Genomic DNA, 19,294 nt, shown 5'->3' with positions numbered 1-19,294 from the left:
ACCCCAGCCCCTGAAATGCTGACGCGTGGATGCCTATTGGTCCCGGTTGGTGACACCAACCGGGACAAAAGGCCCTGCCTATTGGTCCCGGTTGGTGGCACCAACTGGGACCAAAGGCCCCCCTGCCTGGGCTGACAGCAGCGGCCACGTGGAGGACCTTCTGTCCCGGTTCGTGTAAGAACCGGGACTAAAGGGTTAGGGCTTTAGTAACGACCCTTTAGTCCCGGTTCGAAAACCGGGACAAAAGGCCCTTACAAACCGGGGTAAAAGCCCCTTTTCCTACTAGTGAAGGCCAAAACCAAGCTAGCAAAAACTAGGTGGGTGGCAGATGCTATATTGGATTGGCTGAGAGAAGAACCTGGACTTGGTCCAACAGCACTCCATGAGAAGCTTTTTGAGAAGTACAAGATAGAAATTCCTTACATGAGAATTTTCAATGCTAGGGAAAAAGGCTCTTGACAGAATTAATGGTCAATGGGATGACAGTTTTCAGCTGCTTTACACTTTCAAAGCTGAAGTGGAGATGGCAAGTCCAGGGAGTGTTGTAGAGATTGACAAGCATACAGTTCCATTCAAAATAAAAGGGAAGTCATTTCAGAAGGAGTGCTTCAGAAGGGCTTTTGTTTGTTTCAAGGCTTGCTGGCAGGGGTTTCTAGATGTTTGCAGGCCCTATTTGGTTGTACATGCTACACATTTAACTAGAAGATGGAGAGGACAGCTAATAGCAGCTTCTGAAGTTGACGGACACAACTGGCTATTCCCAGTTGCATTTGGTGTGGTGGAGGCAGAGTCTGAGGAAATTTGGGTCTGGTTTCTGCAGCAGTTGCGCAACATTATAGGCACACCCCCAGGTTTAGCTATACACACAGATGCTTGTAAGGGTTTAGAGAGTGTAGTGGAAATTGTATTCCCTGGAGTGGAGCATAGGGAATGTATGCGACACCTAGCGCATAATTTCAAAAAGAAGTTTAAAGGTAAAGTTTATGATGAGAACTTATGGCCAGCATCATACACATGCAGCAAAAGGAAGCATGAACACCATTTGAGAGTGTTGTATGCTCAAAATCCTCTTGTGAAGGAGTACATGCTGGATGCACATCATGGTAAGGTGTGGTCAAGAAGCAAATTCAACGAAATCTGCAAAGTAGATTATGTGACCAGTAACCTTGCAGAATGCTTCAAGTCAAAGTTCAAGTTAGTGAAAGGGCTCTTGTTGTGGCAAACATTTGACAAGATGAGGCAAATGACCATGATAAAGATGGCTCTTCGCAAAAGAATTGCAGAAACACAATATGTTGGTCATCAAATGCTCCCATCACTGATTAAGGCATTGCACTTGAAGGCAAGAGGACTGAAGATGAAATGTATTCGATCTGGTACATATGAGGGAGAGGTTACCTATACTGACACTAAAAATAGGGTATGGAGGTATCCTGTGAACCTAAGTACTAGAGAATGTACTTGTAGGCAATGGCAGATCCGTGGGAAGCCATGCATACATGCCCTACATCTGATGACCGTTATCGGGGGTGCAGATGGTGAAGTTGATCAATATTGCTCTGAGTATTTCTCTGTTGCCAAATTTATGGCTGCTTATGCTGACAATGTGCCTGCACTATTGAGGAAAGATCAATGGAACATAGTAGATCCAGGGTTCAAACTCCATGCTCCTGTCATTACTAGACCACCAGGAAGACCAAGGAACCAGAGGATTAGAGCAGGTGAGGAGGGTCGTCTACCAAAGAAGCGTTCATGCAAAAAATGTGGAGTTCTGGGGCATATTGCTAGGCTTTGTACCAATGCAGTGGATGCATCATTTGGAGAGGAGGAAAGATGGACAGCAGCCAATGTTGAGGAGAATGCAGCAGCAATGGAGACTGAAGATGCAGTGGAGAATGCAGCAGCCAATGAAGCAGTGGAGAATGCAGCAGCAAATGAAGCATCTTGGTATGTGTTTGCACCCTTTGTAGAATGCAGCTACCCTTTTGTTTGCATTTGTTCTCTTTTTTGCCTATGGCTTATAACTTTATTTACCAGCTATAGGGAGAAAAGGCCAAGAGATGAAGAAGCAGAAGATTTTGAAACCATGGCCTTTGATGGTTTTGAAGCTATAAGAGAGGAAGAGGAGGGGTAATTTTTCCAATTGTGCCTTTAAAGATTACTGAACCCATAGATGACCGTCAAATGGTCGTCAAGTGCTCGGCGAGTGGAACTACTCCATCAGCACCTCCACGGGGAAAACCCCATGGTAAAGCCCAAGATCAAAAGGAACAAGAGTCTGAAAGAAAAGAGCATCTCAACTAGGGAAACCAGGAGCAAGACGGTGAAGCCAGCTGCAAACACAAGGAGCAAGTCGAAAATTTGAATTAAGTTGTTGGAAAATGTCTGTGTTGTCAATTTGAGGGCGAGTCGATCGCTTAAAACCTGGTAGATTTGTATTAAGATGTTGGCATCTTAAAACTTGGTAGATTTGAGCTACTGTGAAAACTTATCAGTTGTAATAATGTTGCTTCTACTTTGGTTTCTTATTTGAGTCAGAATTCAAATTTCCATCAAAATTTGAATTTAAATCAATATTTGAATTTGGGCCAAAATTTGGATTCGAGCCAAAGTTGAAGTTGAACATTGGAGGTTCATTGCTCTGTGCGGTGTATTTGATCGAGCATTTGAAGTCCAATATTCGTAGGTGAACAGTCCGAATGAGAAATGTGCTAGAAACGAGCTCGAAAGCTAGGGTAAACAGCCCTATTTGAAATCAAGTTTTTTTTGACCTTGCCTAAATGAGGCATATATATTTTTATTAACACTTGTTCCATATATATAGGGTAAAAACGAAGTCTCACTATTTATTGATTAATATTCATATTATTACACTTTTTGAAAAAATATGCTTTTAATTCAAAACCGTCAAATAACACGTTTTAGATATGAAAATGAAAAAGTAAGTTTAGATCCTTCTTATTCACTCCAAAATGAAGCTATGGAGATGTTTCTGATTTTTTTTTGAATTATTTTGATTTTTTTTTTCAAACCCTAAACCCTCTCTCCCTATTCCACGATCTCTGAACATGTTCATAGGTGATAGCTCATTGTGTGAAGCCTTTTTTCATGAAAATGACCTACACCAAGTTTATATATTTTTCTCATAACCTTGTCACGTATGACGGCTATGTGCGCAAGAATTACAACATTTTGATTTTTTTTGTATTTTTTAAAAACATTTGAACTTGATTTCGACAGATCACTTCAAAAAATGATTTTTCAAAAAAACACCCCTATACCGAGTTTATATTTTTTATGGTAACTAGGTCTCATAAACGGACGAACTACGTTTGTTTTATATTTTTGCGATTTTTTCTAATTTAGTTATGGCCATTTGAAATCTGGTCAAACCCTAATAACCCCGTTGACTCGCTCATAACCCCGCAGAAATGCTCCAAACCCTAGCGTCGAACGTCCGCCGTTGGATCCTACCAAGCGCCAAACACCACCCGTCAGATGTGGGGCAGGCATGTGCGATCCGCGTGATGCATCCTGATTGGCTACTGCACTGTCCTTCTTGGGTTTTTACGATCTGCCCCACTTTATATATGAAATTGTATTTTTCGCACATGACCACCACATGTCAGTGTTAAGAGTTGGTTCAAATATTCAAACTGCAAAATACAATGTGGCAAATCGTCAATATAGCTTCCCCTTCTCCTCTTCTCCATCTGACAGACAAAGGCATCGAGCAAATCGAGCAATTCCTCTGTTTCTTTCCCCATCTTCTCGTTCTTCTTCATCTCGAGCAATTCCTCTATTTCTTCCTCTCGGGCGATATGTCGACCTCCTCGTCAGCCCCCCGTTCCACGTGGCCGGTGTATGGTCCAATGCCGATGACTCGATGCACTGACTGCCCACGGACTGCGCCACTGAAGCGGTTGACTTCGAAGGAGGAGAAGAATGGGAACTTTGGGCGCGAGTTCGTCAAATGTGAGAGCAAGCCGGAGGGGCAGGTTAGATCTGAGTTTTCCTCGCATCCTTTTATCTCTAATTTCTCAAAAAATCTGTCAGATTTGGATTTAGGTTACATGATTTCGTTTTCAGATCATGAAGAAATGCCACCATTTCGAGTGGATGGATGATTACATCCAGAGGCTTCAAGGGTTGGGCTTGCTGGATTCGAGGGGGAATGCAATCCGCAAGTTCAATCTGCCCCATGACAGTGCCGCTCCGGCAGCAGCAGCGCGTCCTGAATACCCGACGGTGGTAGATGTCGAACTGAAGACGGAATTGAAGAAGATGAACAAGAACTTCAAGCAGCTGATTGAGTTGAAGAAGCAATCCAATCTGATAGCTTTAGGAATACTTCCTCTAGGAATTTTTTACTTGATGGCCATCTCTTGTTAGAGATGTTTGTCTACTGTTGTTGCCACTGTTTAGCAATCCAAGTCTGTTTATCTCAAATGCAACTCTGTTTAGTGCAACTGTCGATCTCTGAATGTATGCAGTTTACTATTAAGTTTCGGCACTTTCAGTTTCGGCAAAAGACAACTACCAGTTCAGTGATAGGATTATTTTGTTAGCTAATAACCTCGAGTGTTGGATCATACCCTAGCTCGTCAGACGACAGTAAGCAGTACTTGAGCAGCACAAGGGATATACATCAAGTTCATCTCTTCTCTCTCGCACTTGCCAAACTTTTGTCCTCGAGTTCGTCAGTTCTGCTAGAAAAAAAACCTAGTTCGCGGGCCCAAAGAGAATCAAGCTGCAATAGGCCCACAAAGGATAAATGAGGCCCAGAAACAAGCGATGTTTCTTTTTTTGTTTAGGAACGATTGCTTTGTTCTTTTTTGTTTCTGATTGCTTTTTTCATTAATTTGATTGCCCAATCTCTTCTATCTCATTGAGGAATTTTTTTGGCTTTCCTTTATGGGTCCCTTCATTTTTTAGAATCAAAGTATTTGCAAACCGCAGTATTATTATGCCTAGCGAACCAATACTTCATGATTGGAAAAAGTGGTCCAACCCTCTTTTTTATATACTTCAAACATAGTGTAGTTTTCTACATATTAAAGTATATAAAACTACACTTTTGACTAAAGCCAAACATCTCAAAGTATTTGATACTTCAATATTTCTGAAAACCAAAGTATTCTTGGAATACCTAAAACATGCAGAGCTCTCAAACCAAAGCCGTGTACAAATGTACAATATGTTCTTATTTTTAGAAGGCATCTATAAACACATCATTTTTAGTTAGTTTGGTTAATTTTTCCCACGCCAATTAGCCGTGTCTAAACTTGAGACAAACAAAATACAAACATAACAAAGCATTAATATAACACACATAACTTAACTTAGATAGGGTTACTAGGGCAACATAAGTTCTTACATATAACACGACACCGATAGATAATAATAATTAACCTTACATGCATAGATAGGGTAGCTAGGTCGGGCAACACACACACCAAACTCACAGTACATAGTAGATAGGGTAGCTAGGGCAACACTGCCATGTCTTCACCATCGTCTTCACCTTAACCGTCGGCTTCACCGTCTTCTTCGCCGCCGGCTTCAGTACTGCTCCTCCTCAAGGCCGTTGTCGCCGAGGTAGTACGGGAGGCTGTGCATGTGGTTGCGAGCGGGGAAGACGCTCTCGAAGTCGGTGAAGATGTTATAGGTGGTGAATGCGATGAACTCGCACCCACACCAATACACCTTGCCGAGCAGGTAGTAGGCATCGAACCTGTTGGTGAAGTGGACGACGAGCCCTACCACTGGAGCGTTGGCGTGGGGACGCTGCTCCACGGGGTTGAACATGGGCGGCGAGCCCGCCGGGAGGTGGTGGAAGCCCGCACGGAGAAACCCCCGTGCAAGCTCAGTGCTACCCCTCCAGCGTGAGAACGCCCACATGCGGAGCGATGCCTCGACGACGACGTTGGCGGGGTACCGCCGTTCCGGCACGGTGGGCGGCTCTTGGAACGTCGGCCCGTTGTACTGCATCTTGAACGCTTCGCTGAGTGGAACGGCTTTGGCTTTTGGTGGAAGAAGAGAAGTGGGAGGCGCAGATGGATCTGTAGAAGAAGAGGCAATGAAGGGCAGTTTAAATAGCCGGGGAGACGAAGTGGGTACACGCGCAAACGGCGTAGATCGTGACTCAGTGCGTGCGTGAACCGATGCGATCATCAATGTGTGAACGTGAATCGATGCGAGCGTGCTTTGCGTGCTCTGCGTTGGCGGCTGCCTGCCTCCCCCTTCTGCGTGCTCTGCGTTGGCGGCTGCCTGCCTCCCACAACTGAATCGAGCGGCAGCCGTGCGGCATGAACCGATGCCTCGACATATGGACGCGAGCGTGCGTGCAGCCTACCCCTTCTGCCACCGGCACGTATGCCTGCGACGCGTGAAACGACGCTGCGGAGCGACTGAATCCACCGGCAACCGTGCGACACGGATCGATGCGTGCGTGTCGGCGTGCATGCATGCGTTTAGGTCTAGGTCACTAGATGCGTGCGTGGCGGTGTTCGCATGCATAGCAGGCTACATCGATGCCAAAGTCGGGCATGCATAGCAGGCTGCATCCATCGATAGCAGGCTTTTTTAATTTATTAGCAACAAACTAACGGGCCCGTCCTATGAACACAAACACGGCCTAACCAGCGAAGCCACAGCCATAGTCAACAGAGTCCAACGTGGCCCCACAAGTCAGTTAACGGCCAAGACGGCAAACGTCTGTTATGAACATTTGTGAGAGTTTCAGCTAAGGGAGTGGGGAAAAGTGAGCAAAAGTTTGAAGCGTGGGGAAAACTGAGCACAACTAAGGAATTGAGGGCACAGATGGAATAAGCCCTTTACTTTTAAGAGTCGGTATTTCAAATTTTGTGACATGATAGTATAATGCAAAACCATGAGTAGCAAGAATTAGTCGTGATTGAGCTATTACATGATTAATTGGTTATATTAGGAAAATCCAATCAAATTAGGCACTGCTCGTCTTAGATTAGCTACGAGCTTGATTAAAAGGTGATTTGACGGGTGAACTTACGTGCAAGTACAGGAAAAGGGCGCTCCCATGTCAGGAGGAAGCCATCGTTGATGAGCTGCTCCTAAACGCTCGTGTTTGCCTAGCCCGAGCGTGGATAGTGAAAAACTGTTGGAGATATGGTACCGATAAAAAGGACTTGCGTGGCGAACCAACCTGTGGTTGAATTGTTAGAGCGACTGTGGTATTCCCAGCCCATCAGGGGTCAAATCCTGATGCTTGCATTTATTTCTGTATTTATTTTAGGATTTCCAGTGATGCGCATTTAGTGGGAGGAGACGTTCCCGTCGACGACGTGGTGCCTACGGTGACTTCGTAAATTTCAAGATGATATGCCGGCTCAGTCTTTCGGAGGTGCTCATAGAGGTAGGGTGTGCGTGTGTGCGTTCGTAAGGGTGAGTGTATGCGCATGTATATGAGCGCTTGTGTCTGTACTGATGTTAAAAAAAAAGACTTGCGTGATGGAATGTTGAAATAAAGGGAGGTAATTAAGACGGAAGACAAAAAATTGACTCGTTGATTATTCAGCAGACTTGGTTTTCTCCACCAGCACAACCCAAACAACAAGTTTGGACCATACGATGTGAGTGCCAACAGTGCGTGGACTAAGGTTGACTAAGCGCACTTCGCAGCAGCAGCATATGCATGCAGGAGGATCTCCAAAAAATTGTGACTGACTTTCAAATAAATAAACAAGCCAATAAGATGTGTTTCTACAATCCCACAAAAACTCAGAATCAAATTCAACCTACACATGTGAAACAAAAAAAGACGAATCCAGCTATAAATAGTGTGTGATATTGTGTCTTTTTTGATACTGTTCACAGCTGTAGTTTTATTTTCTATTGTAATTACCTATTTTATATATCTAACTTGGATTTAAAACTATAAGATTAAAGATTATGAATGTAATGCTCCATGTGACCTAGGAGCCAGTGTCTCTACTGTACCAAAATCTTTCTGTGATGTTCTAGGTTTCACCGATATGGATGATTATTCATTCAACTTGCACTTAGCGGATTCTACAATTAAGAAATCATTGGGTAGAATTAACATATGTTTTGTTGACTTGCACAATTATTTTTCAAAAAATACAACTTTTATGGGATGCTATTGTGAATTGGCATGTTGTCGCCCGACACTCTCATGTCTCTCTCCCTCTCTCAACATGGTACTAGCGAGAGTGGACCATTTCTAGTAGTGGGAAAGTGCCTTGGGTTTTATTGTCATTCTTTTTCATGATTATGGTCCAATTGTGTTTGTCACATTATTTGTGGTTTCTAAATCATCTACGGACCCCCACGTCCGCGTCGCTCCCGCGGCGGCTCAGGCGGAACCATAGCTTGCTGCCGCTGGCAACCCCTCTGTGTGCCTCCTCACCTCACCGTCGTTGAAGGATGTCGGCGGGCTAATAATCCCTCTCAATGGGTGGCGGCGGCGGCGATCTTTCTCGCGTGCCCGGCCGCGTGTTTCCTTTGATGGCGGAGGCTCCTCTCCCGATCTGCATGAAGCTTTGCCTCCGGCGCGCGTCTTCTATCGGGTAGCACAGTGCCTTCTCTATTGTGGCATGGTGTCTGCCTGGTGGTGTGCTCCTAAGGCGGCGGCTCCGGGAGCTCCTGGTTGCGTCACTGCCCCATGCCCACCGGATCTCAGGTGTGGCGGCCTAGGCTTCCGTCAGCTGTTCTGTGTCCTGCCTGCTGCTGACGGCAGCGGGCTAACGGGTTTGGAGGTCGCTGGATCTGGTTGGGCGGCTGGTTCTGGGCTGCTGGCTTCTGCTGGCGGTGAGAAGAGGGTTTGTCGTGGCTCTCTCGTGCCGTCAGTGCTTCGGCTTCGCGGGAGGTGAGTGGTCTAGCAGAGGTGCAGTGCGCGGGGGTGTGGTGTTGGGTGGTGCTCCGGCCGAAAGCTTGCCGTACTCTTGTCGGCCGCCAGCGATGGCGTCCATGGGTCGCACCTCTTTGAAGGCGTCAACGTGGAGTCCATCCCATACACATCCTTGGAAAATGCTAGACAAATCATTTTGAAGTTCTAGTCCGTGTTATTTGAACTTTGAACATTTCTCTTTCTGGGCGACAAAAACTATCCTTTGATCAACTACGTGTAATTCGATTTCAATGCAAATTCAACTCAGCATCGTGCTATGTTATCAATAATTTAGTGCACTGCACATTGTATGGAAAGGAGTAGAACAGCAAGGTATGTGAGCTTACCAGTACCAGGCGGGCGGTCCCATGTCAGGAGGAAGCCATCCCTCATGAGGTGCTCGTAGTCGCTCGCTCTCGCCTCTGCTGACGTGGCCAGCACCGGCATAACGAGAGCATCACAGCCCTCCAAAGCGTAATTGTTGTAGTTCCCAGTGGCGTCATGAGGCACTCCCGCACGGGCAAGCACCTCCCACTCGTTCGCGCAGCTCACGTTTGTCTTCACCAGCTCTCTATTCCCACGTGCCGCGGCCGCGGCTCCGTCCCCCTACGTGCAGTTGTACATGATGAGGTTCAGGTTGACGGGGGCGATCCTGAACGGGCGGTTCAGCTTGACTGAGGTGTTATAGAACATCGCACGGCACTTGTTGGGGGCGTTCAACACATCCAGCTTGCCTAGATCAATGACATACATGCTGCGCTCCTCGTAAGAGATGTTGAGGATTGCGAAGCCGTTGTTGAAGGGTATAGAGCTCCGTAGGGTTGGAAAACTGTTGTTGGTACAAGCGACATCGAAGTCTGGGTAGGGATTAGAGTTTTGGATTTCGTCCGAGAAAAGTAAATTCCGTCTGAATTTCGCCCATCCCGCTGAGGCCCGGTAACAATGCAAACCGGTCCAAAATTTTTGGCCTTTTTAGAATTTCCAGCCCAGCCCATGGTTCAACACAGCCCACAGATAAGGCTCTGCAGTATAAAAACGTAACCGAGCTTCTTCTAACCCTATTTTCTGTTTTCCCCTCATCCCCTCTCTGTGCGGCGGCTGCACGCAACGGAAGTCGAGCGAGGCGGGGGCGCGGGGCTGCGCTGCCTCTGCCAATCCTTCTCCTCCTCAATCACTAACCACTTCCCACCCTGCTCCTTATCTCCTCCTTCCCAGCGACGTAGTGTGGAAGCTCCATGGACAGTGGCCGTGCCGTGCCGACCACGCAGGGGTGGCAGCGCCATGGACTATTGTTGACTATGCTGTTGCTTTCTGGATGGTTACCACTCATGCTAACGTATTGATGCCTAGGTTCTGCTGTATGATTTATGCGCGCAATTTTTTCTAAAGTTCTGATATTAATTTCTTTTTCTGGTTTGTTTCAAAATTTTGGACGAATTTTGTTCAAATTCCGGTCAATTTTCGTCTAAAAATTCAAATTTTATTTTGCCCTTTTCTTCCGAGATTATCCGATTTTTTTTAGAAAAACCGAATTTCGGCCGTTTCGCCCAGGACCGGAAAAAATGGCAAAACAAAATACAAAAATTTGGTAGGGATCAGAACCGCAGGATCTTCCCGTCTCTCCGTCTGTGAGCCAGAACGGATCGAAGATGCTGATGTTGCCACACTTGGCCGAGCAGCCTACCCCTGCTGGTTCTCGGCCTCCACGAGAATTACTGGCAGCCACCACACCCCGATGAAGACTATGAACCAGCCGGCCATAGCCATCGGACGATGAGACCTGAAATTTGTTTGAGCAACAAACAGAAAGGGAGCAAACTGAATGGGAAATCATGCAATAATAATCTGGCTGTGGGGAGATACAGGAGAGAATAATCTGGCTAAGAATGAATGACATATATATGGAGCAATGTAGTCCTTTGGCAGTGGTCGTAACGTCTAACATGAGTACTCCCCAAGTATCCCAATTGACCGGGCCAGGGAAGACCCGCGACGAAATTACGAGTGGCTGCAAATCACGTACTGGGTGCACGACTTTTGTCCATCTTGAATAGTATTAGTATTTTTTTTAGAACGAAGACGCTAGGAGCGTCCGGCTTTAAATTAATAAAGCCCACAACATAGGCAGCGTACCAACCAAGTCACCTTACATGACACCGAAATGCTTAAGCCAAACTGACACGAAAAGTTTACGGTTTAGCGGCCAAAAAAGCGCAAGCAAAGAGTTACATGGCGCATAGGCCAGATCACTGAGCACACAGGCTCGCACACAAACAAAAGGGCCACTTCAAGACGAAGAAGTGGCGGCTGGCTCCCTGGCCAATGCATACACCTGGCGCAGACGGTCTTGAGTTTGATTCATCTTCTCAGCATCCTTGCGCCTCGTCAACAGACTCCACTGCTGCAGGAATAAGTTGCATTTATAGATTATGTTAGCCGGGTGAGTTGGGAAGATCCCCTCAATCGCTATTTTGTTCCTAGTTAGCCACAATGCCCAGAACAGTGCCCCGACATAGCTCCACAACACGCATTTGTTGCTCCCCTGGCCGGAGTCAAGGATAGACGTAAGATCGTTGGAAGACCTCGGGTCCCAGGAAACGCCAGCCGCGGTCCGGACCGCGCTCCAGGTGAAACGGGCCAGCGGGCACCGAAAGAAAACATGGTTCGCGTCCTCGACAACGTTACATATCGCACACGTGCCGGTTGCTGGTCCTTGCCTTTTGGCCATGTTTTCAGAGGTGGATAGTATGTTCCTGAACAACTGCCAGAAAAACACCTTTATTTTGAGCGGGAGGCGCGCTTTCCACAACACTTTTGGCATCGGGAGGGACGGTCCTTGGCAAAATTTACGATAAAGGGATTTGACCGAGAACTTGCCGGACGCGGTGAGAGCCCAAGTCACCAAGTCCGCGCAGTTGTGGACAGCACAACCGGGCTGATAAGCGCAAGCAGCGTCGTCGTCGTCCCCCCCCCCCCCGCGGGGGCGATCGAGCTCAATAGTATTAGTCTCAGTGCCACCTCAGTTTGCCGGGCACTGGCAGATGCATGTATATACTTTTACACCGTTCTCGTGGGTGAGAACGTCCCCGTACGTCTCCAGGAAGTACAGTGGCTCTAGGCTGCCGAAGAACGGTACTGAGATACCTGTCGGTACGCCGGTCGCCGTCCGGCGTCGTCGCATGGTGCAGCAGCACGAAGCACACATGTGGATAGGACGGAGAGGAACACTCGTCGCAACGGTCTAAATCGTGATTAGTTTTGAGTACGACTTGTCATATGCTTCCATGATTAGTTTTAAGTATAGGACTTATGCTTCCGGTATTAGTTTGATTGCTACGACTTGTCATATGTTTACATGGATATATCCAGATTCTGAATTTTAGGCCCGCAATTAGAGCCTAAATCGTGTTCATTGTGTTTTGCAGGGAATTATACTCTCGAAGATTCTGCTGGCTACAGTTAAAAAAAAAAAATCTTGCTAGCACTACTGGAAATTTCGTATACGCTGGGTGTCAGGCTCTTCGCCGAGAGACAAAACAAGGGCACTCGGCAAAGTAAAAGACGGCGAGCGTGATTCTCGGCAAAAGGAGCATCTCGGCAAAGACATGATATTGCCGAGAGTAGACCTCGACAAAAGGAAACACTCGGCAAAGGCACTATTTGCCGAGAGCCAAGTAGTGCCGTACGACAAGGTTCTGCCACGTGGCACATCCGACGGCGGTTAACAGCACGGCCACAGTTTGACTTTAAGAATATGTATTAATGTTTTGATCCAACCGTACATATACCAAGAGCTGCTCTCAGTAAGGCAACAGTTGCCGGGAGTAGCTCTCGGTAAGATAAGGCTCCCACCAAACCTTAGTCCCACCTCGCCTAGAGACAAGCAACATAACATGTTTAAAGAGTGAGATAGTCTAGATGTAGTAAAGCTTCGGTCTTCATTACACTCTTGTTAAGGAGCTGGACCATCACTTTGAATGTTCGGCTGTTTTGGGCAGAGAAGATTCAAAGTGATAGGCCATCTGCTTAATGGTGGATGCCGGCGTTTTTCTTTATTAATTCAACTATTATTATTTCTGAGAAAATTATTGCAGGTTTGTGCAGGAAGTGCGGGTCCTGTTGCTTCATTGGTCTCGAAACTTCTCGTGCTCTAAAAGAAGGCAACCGCATGACACATGCCACGCCCCCGCATTTCTCGGGCACGCGTGCAATATTCGAGAAATTTATTGCTCTGCTAGGGTTTTGTCACCGGAAATTGCATATCAGCAAGGCGACACATGAAATCATGCCCGGTAGCGGCATGAGAAATCCTTTGTGATGTCCTTATGGTATGTCTAGGCCTTGCAAAGACGAGGGAAGGGCATGCCCTGCCACCGGGTTACCGAAAATACCTCGCTATCATTCCTGATGCAACCGTTGAAATCTTTGGAAAATCGTACAATGTCGGAATTCTTCAAGGGCTGGCACGGGATCATCACATGGCCCCTGTAGGGTGTGGTAAAAGTTTGGGCGTGCCCTACCACCGGGTTACCGAAAGTACTTGTGTCAGAAGATTGAGCAATGCTAGGTGAGTGAGCCGCTTCGTAGGATTGACTTTGGACCAGAAAAATCGGAGGCGAAAATTATCTTTTTCCCAAAATAAAGTATGGAAAAGGGAAAAAAGTTCGAGACAATTATGGAAAAAGGTAGGATTGGGCTATCTGAAGGAACGGGCCAATTTGGGTCCCATGCGGCCTGTTATGTGGCTCTGATCTGGGTCGTTCGGTCGACTACGTGGCCTTGCGGGCCCTTTGCAAAGGCCTACGACCCAAACCCACCGAGGCGCCGACGTCTCTCGTTGGTTCGCGTCGTTACGCCGCCGCTGGCTGGCCAGTAATGGCGTATTGCACCTGATTTTCTACGCCCTCACCCGTGCAGGCGCCGCCACAGCCTGCGGGGCCACCGTGGCCCGCACAGAGTAGAGTCACTAGCCTCCACGCCCTCGAACTATCTCAGCGTCGGTTAGGGCGGCGAATGGGGAGCCACGCTAGCGTGTTGCCTGAGAAGCAGCGCAAACCCTTGTCTCGCCAGCAGAGGACGAGTAAAATCGGAGCAGGGGGCGGTGGTCGCCGGCGAGGTTGTACGTACGTGAAGCGAAACACAATGCTATTCCTCGAGTAGAAACCACCTACGAAGCAGGGGACCAAGTAAGTATACCGCCTTCAGCTTCGGCTTGCTACGAATTGGCATATGATTACTCGCATGTTTAAATTATATCCAGATTTAAAAATTTAGGGCCACAATTAAATCCTAAATCATGTCTATTGAGTTTTTAGGGCAAATTTTACTCCGGAAGATCCGTAACTTGACTGGACAGACCAGTTTGGTTTCACGTTCTATGCAATGGAACCGGGAAAGTTCCCCTGATCTTCGAAAAAAAATTACAGCCAGGAAGGTCTTGGTAAGTCTCTGCCTTTGGCACGAGATCCAATCCTTTTATCTATTCCAACTTGTAAGGCGGAACACAAAATTCGTGCGCTAGTACTTCCTGGAATACAGTGACAGGAGGCTTCGGTCACCTGGTGACTGGCAAGTGGTACAACCTTGGTATGCGCTAGTACAAATATGACACGCATTTAGGTGCCTGTCGAAGAAAAAAAATTATTGGCATAGATATCTCTATATGCAAGCTAATTTTGGTTTGTTGCAGAACTATAATGCATGCCTGTGACATTGCTGTGACTGTTATCAACAATGGGTTTTATTATAACCGGCTATGCAAGTTTGTTGTCGCCACTCATAATGTAAGATGAATCAAAGGTATGACATTGTGCCTCTTATGTTTGACACGCCCTTCCCAACTAACAGCCTGAAAAAAACATAATGTGTTAGTCAATATAACCCCCATCTAATAATGCAGTGATTATTTCCTTACATGGACAATGCTTTTCCGTAATGGAACTTCAGTTCAACAAGACATTTATCTGAGTTTTATTTATAATCAGAGAAGCATGCTTTACAGATAGAGCCACCCTTTACTCTAGGTCATTCAGACACAACACATGGAATAAGCGTCTATTGCACATAAACTAAGTCTTTTGATTTCACCACTGTTAGATCCCTATAACATGGCCCTTCTATATAATCTTAAAGCGCTTCTTACTAGGGTTTTTTCAAACAAAATTGGAAGACTGGGTAATTTATATTGCAATTTCCAGTCAATTATGCATTAGCAATTACTTAATGATTATCATACAATGTCAAACTTAGTTGAGCCTGTTCAGTTTCTAAACATACTCTGCTACAGGTTACCTTCTCAAAGAGGTGGAAATTGTTGTGTATTTCCTGAATTCACAAGCCTTATCTCTTCAGATGTCGTAGAGCTTCCATTTTGTACATTCATATTATGAGCTGCAATTTCGCTGGAATTAGGGATACGAAAGTAGGTCAAGTTACTGAAAGTATTTAAAGAAAAAACAACTTCACCAAAAAAGGAACACAAATAGATGTAGAAGTATCTTACAGTAGTCCACTGAAGTTCTGCTTCGGTGGCATGGCCATATCATCGAAGCTTCTGTCGAACATTTCTAGAACTTTGATTATAGTAGGGTGATACACAGGTTATACATGTATGCACCACAAGCCAATCAAGGTCATCTTTCTTGCAATTTCCTCAATGTCACTTGTAACTTCGCATGCTTCTAATCCATCATCTTGAGCAAAGTGGTCATAAATCCAATCTGAGAAATACTTTTCGCTAGATTTTTCAGCCACTGATTTCACATTTTTCCTTCCTCCGACCATCTCTAGCAACATCATTCCATAACTATAAACATCTGATTTCGTTGAAACAAGTCCGAAGTTTCGTGAGTGAACTTCTGGAGCAATGAATCCAATTGTTCCTCTAGCACCAATCATTGAAAGCTTGCTCTCCTTGGTACGACACAGCTTGGCAAGACCGAAATCGGCAATCTTTGGGCAAAAATCTTTGTCTAGAAGGATATTTTGAGGCTTAATGTCAAAATGGACGATCCGTGTATTACAGCTATGGTGCAAATATTCCAGTCCACGAGCTATCCCAATCGCTATCGCATAGAGCCTCTCCCATCCTAAAATTTCTTTTGGGTTCTCTAAGTAAATGTATCTATCCAAGGAACCATTGCACATGTACTCATATATAAGAGCTCGTTTTGATCCCTCCAAACAAAATCCCAAACAGGCTAACAACATTGACATGAGAGGTCATGCCAATGCTTGTAACCTCATTCACAAACTCCTCCCCATTTCCTTTGCAGTCATGCAAGAATTTCCTTCAAAAACCACACCATAACCACCTTGACCAAGCTGCTTATGGCGAGACGATGTTATCTTCATTACCTCTGAGTATGTGTATCTTTTTGGAGCAAGTGATCCATACCACGCTATCATGGCCTCATAATGCCTTTCAGTGCTGCTGCTTTTCTTTTTCCAGATAAGAAACCAGTTTCTTTTACCCGTCATATACCATATCAGCACATAAATACATGGAAAGAGCAGTGCTGCAGCTGCTGATGTCAAAGCTGGGATAGAAGTAGATGTTACTTTATATTATAAATGGGAGGTCTGAAGGGATGATATGGTCATTTGGATCTCTAGGCTAACAATAGTTCAAATTTGTTAATCTGAAAGAGTACAACAATAAAAGTGGTAACAAGCTAAAGGGGAAAAGGTCATAGACATTTGCTCTGAAGTGATTAGTCTTGTATTATGCACATGCTGACAGTTTGCATGTTTAAACTTTTATTTGGAATCAAAGCGAAAGATTATGCAGTATGATTGTTATAAACTTTTATATATGTTTGAAATTCACTAAATTAACTATTGAGGCTTAAATGATTATACATGGAAAGTTTTGGCTTACCTATTGTTATAATCCTCGTGCGAGTCGTCTTGCTACCTGGAATATTGCATCATATTTAGTTCAAAAAGCAAGACCATGCAGTAGTCTATTATTGGTTGTTTTTCGGAGAGAAAGAAACACATGCACCATATTTTGAATCTTCAATATTTGCTAATGATATGTACAAAATAAAAAGTGGTGTCGCAAGATAGTGTAGACCTTGGATTACATGTCTGTACTGTTTTACATGAATAACTATGTCACTTTTTTTTCCTCAAAAAGAAAACGGTCTCCATCTTTTATAATCCCGACTAGTACCGGCAAAAAGACACATTACCCATTTCTCATATACCTGGAGTTGCAGAAATAGTCTACATACATGCTGACCTGTTGTTCCTTAGATTTATAAATATGACAGGAGATGGAGAACTTCCTACTTAATTACATGCCTAGGTAAGAAAAAAATTACCCCTGACGCAAGTGGATAATTAGTTCGACAAGGCAAGAGAAAGGGATGACCGGAAGTGGAGAGGAGAAAGAAGATGACTAGTTTGTAAAGCCACTGAAGATGCTATTCTCTAATCCATAAATAAGTGTAACGGAAATAAAAACAATCTGAAATTGAGCTTAAAACTACCAGGCGTGCAGCGAACATCCTCAATAAGTGAGTGACACGAATCGATTGCTTGGCTCAATTAGGGAAATCCTGGCATATTAAAAGATAGTTCGACAAGTGAACTTACGTGGAAGGAGAGTGGTCTGAGGCGGGCAACTCCATGTCAAGAGGAAGCCATCGTTGAAGAGCTGCTCGTAGCCGCTCCCGTTTATCCCCGGCCCCGCCGACGAGCCCGACACGGGCACGACGATAGCAGCGCAGCCTTCCAATGCATAGCCGGCGTAGTTCCCTGTGGCGTCGTGAGGTACTCCGGCGCGGACAAGCACCTCCCACTCGTTCGCGCATCTCACGCTCGTCTGCACGAGGCCTCTGTACGTCCCGACGTGCCAAGGCCGCCGCCGCCGTGCAGTTGTACAGGATGAGGTTGAGGTTGGCGGGGTCGATCCTAAATGGCCCATTCAGTTTGACTGAGGTGTTCCAGATCGGTACACGGCAGCTGTTGCGGGCACGCCATAAATCCAGCTTTTCCAGATCAACCGCATACAAGCTGCGTTCGTCGTAGGAGATGTTGAGGATTTCGAAGCCCCTGTTGAAGGGTATGGAGCTCCGTAGAGATGGATAACTGTTGTTAGTACAAGCTACTTCAAAATCCCGGGGAGAAGAAGCGCATGATCTTCCGGTCTGCAAGCCAGTGAGCCTGAAGGGATCGAAGATGCTGACGTTGCCGCACATCTGGGCCGAGCAGTCTCCACCCTGCTGCTCCTCGGCCACCCCAGGAGCATCAGTGGCAGCCACCACACCCCGACGAAGACCAAGAACCAGCAGCAGCTGAGAGACATGGGAGCGGATGATTTGGAGAGATTGTAGTGAAGAACAAGGCGAGGTAGCTGGATTCGGTGGTCATGGGCTATGGGAAGGTAGAGAGATAATACCTTTGTAGAAGCACGAACCATCTCATATGTGGACGGCAAGCGAGCGGACTACTACCATTGGCCGGAACATTTCACCGGAAATTTGATCAGGCGATCATCTTCCACGAAGTTTCCCAGTTGGCCTATTGGACTGGTAATCCAGTGGCCTCTGAAATTTCGGTGCAACGACTTTGACGGGGTCCATGGCCATGACCTCCGCGAGCCAGTGAGGTGACTGGGACCAGGATGCTTAGCCTGATTATTACGGTTCCGGTTGCTTTGTGGTCTTGTACAACCTTCACACTTTATCCAGAAGAAAAAACAGTTCCAGACTTGAACACACAATGGGCTGCAAAGCAAATTTTTGGCGCTCTATACCATTACCATGTACAATGGACTTGAACACACAATGTACTAACAACAGTTATCCATCTCTACGGAGCTCCATACCCTCCACATCAATCATCATCGGTTACGGCTGCAAAGCAAATTTTTGGCGCTCTCACTGGGTGGACGGTTGCCGACCTGCCGATCTATGGCCGAACCTCTTCGACCACTTCAATGGGCGACCGCTCTCCCTGCGTCTGGCTATCAACAAGGACAAATGGATGCAGTACGTCAAGGCCCAACCCCTCCCGGGTTGTCCACTTGTCCTTCGCGAGCTTTGCCAGCTGTGGGAGGCCACGCAAGCGATCACCTTCCAGGACGGCAGGACGGACTCTCTGCGTTGGAAATGGACTGCATTGGGTGAGTACACGGCGGCTTCAATATACCACATGCTGTTTCAGGGATCCATCCCCTCCAACGACAACGCCGTCATTTGGAGGGCCAAGGTGGCGCCGCGAGCCAAGGCTTTCGCCTGGATTCTGCTGAAGGGGAAGTGACTGACAGCGGACAACCTGGCTAAACGACAGATACCGCACGACCCCTTGTGCCCCCATGCCAGCAGACCCCGGAAACGGCCGTGCACCTCATCGCAAACTGCACATTCTCGGCTCGGGTTTGGGAGAAGACGGCGAGCT

At 46.3% G+C, this 19,294-nt stretch overlaps 2 pseudogenes; both read right to left on the bottom strand.

Annotated features, from left to right (window-relative positions):
* LOC123076062 (LEAF RUST 10 DISEASE-RESISTANCE LOCUS RECEPTOR-LIKE PROTEIN KINASE-like 2.1) overlaps positions 1-9,334 on the bottom strand; it is a 30,679-nt pseudogene extending 21,345 nt beyond the window's left edge.
* A 6,008-nt stretch (positions 9,335-15,342) lies between these two features.
* On the bottom strand, positions 15,343-18,093 carry LOC123076061 (LEAF RUST 10 DISEASE-RESISTANCE LOCUS RECEPTOR-LIKE PROTEIN KINASE-like 2.1; annotated as a pseudogene).
* Between the last annotated feature and the right edge of the window lie 1,201 nt (positions 18,094-19,294).

This window comes from Triticum aestivum, chromosome 3D (assembly GCF_018294505.1).
Source record: "Triticum aestivum cultivar Chinese Spring chromosome 3D, IWGSC CS RefSeq v2.1, whole genome shotgun sequence".
In the NCBI taxonomy this organism is placed as follows: Eukaryota; Viridiplantae; Streptophyta; class Magnoliopsida; order Poales; family Poaceae; genus Triticum; species Triticum aestivum.
The sequence above is the reverse complement of the archived record's forward strand: the minus strand, read 5'-3'. Positions and strand labels throughout refer to the sequence as shown.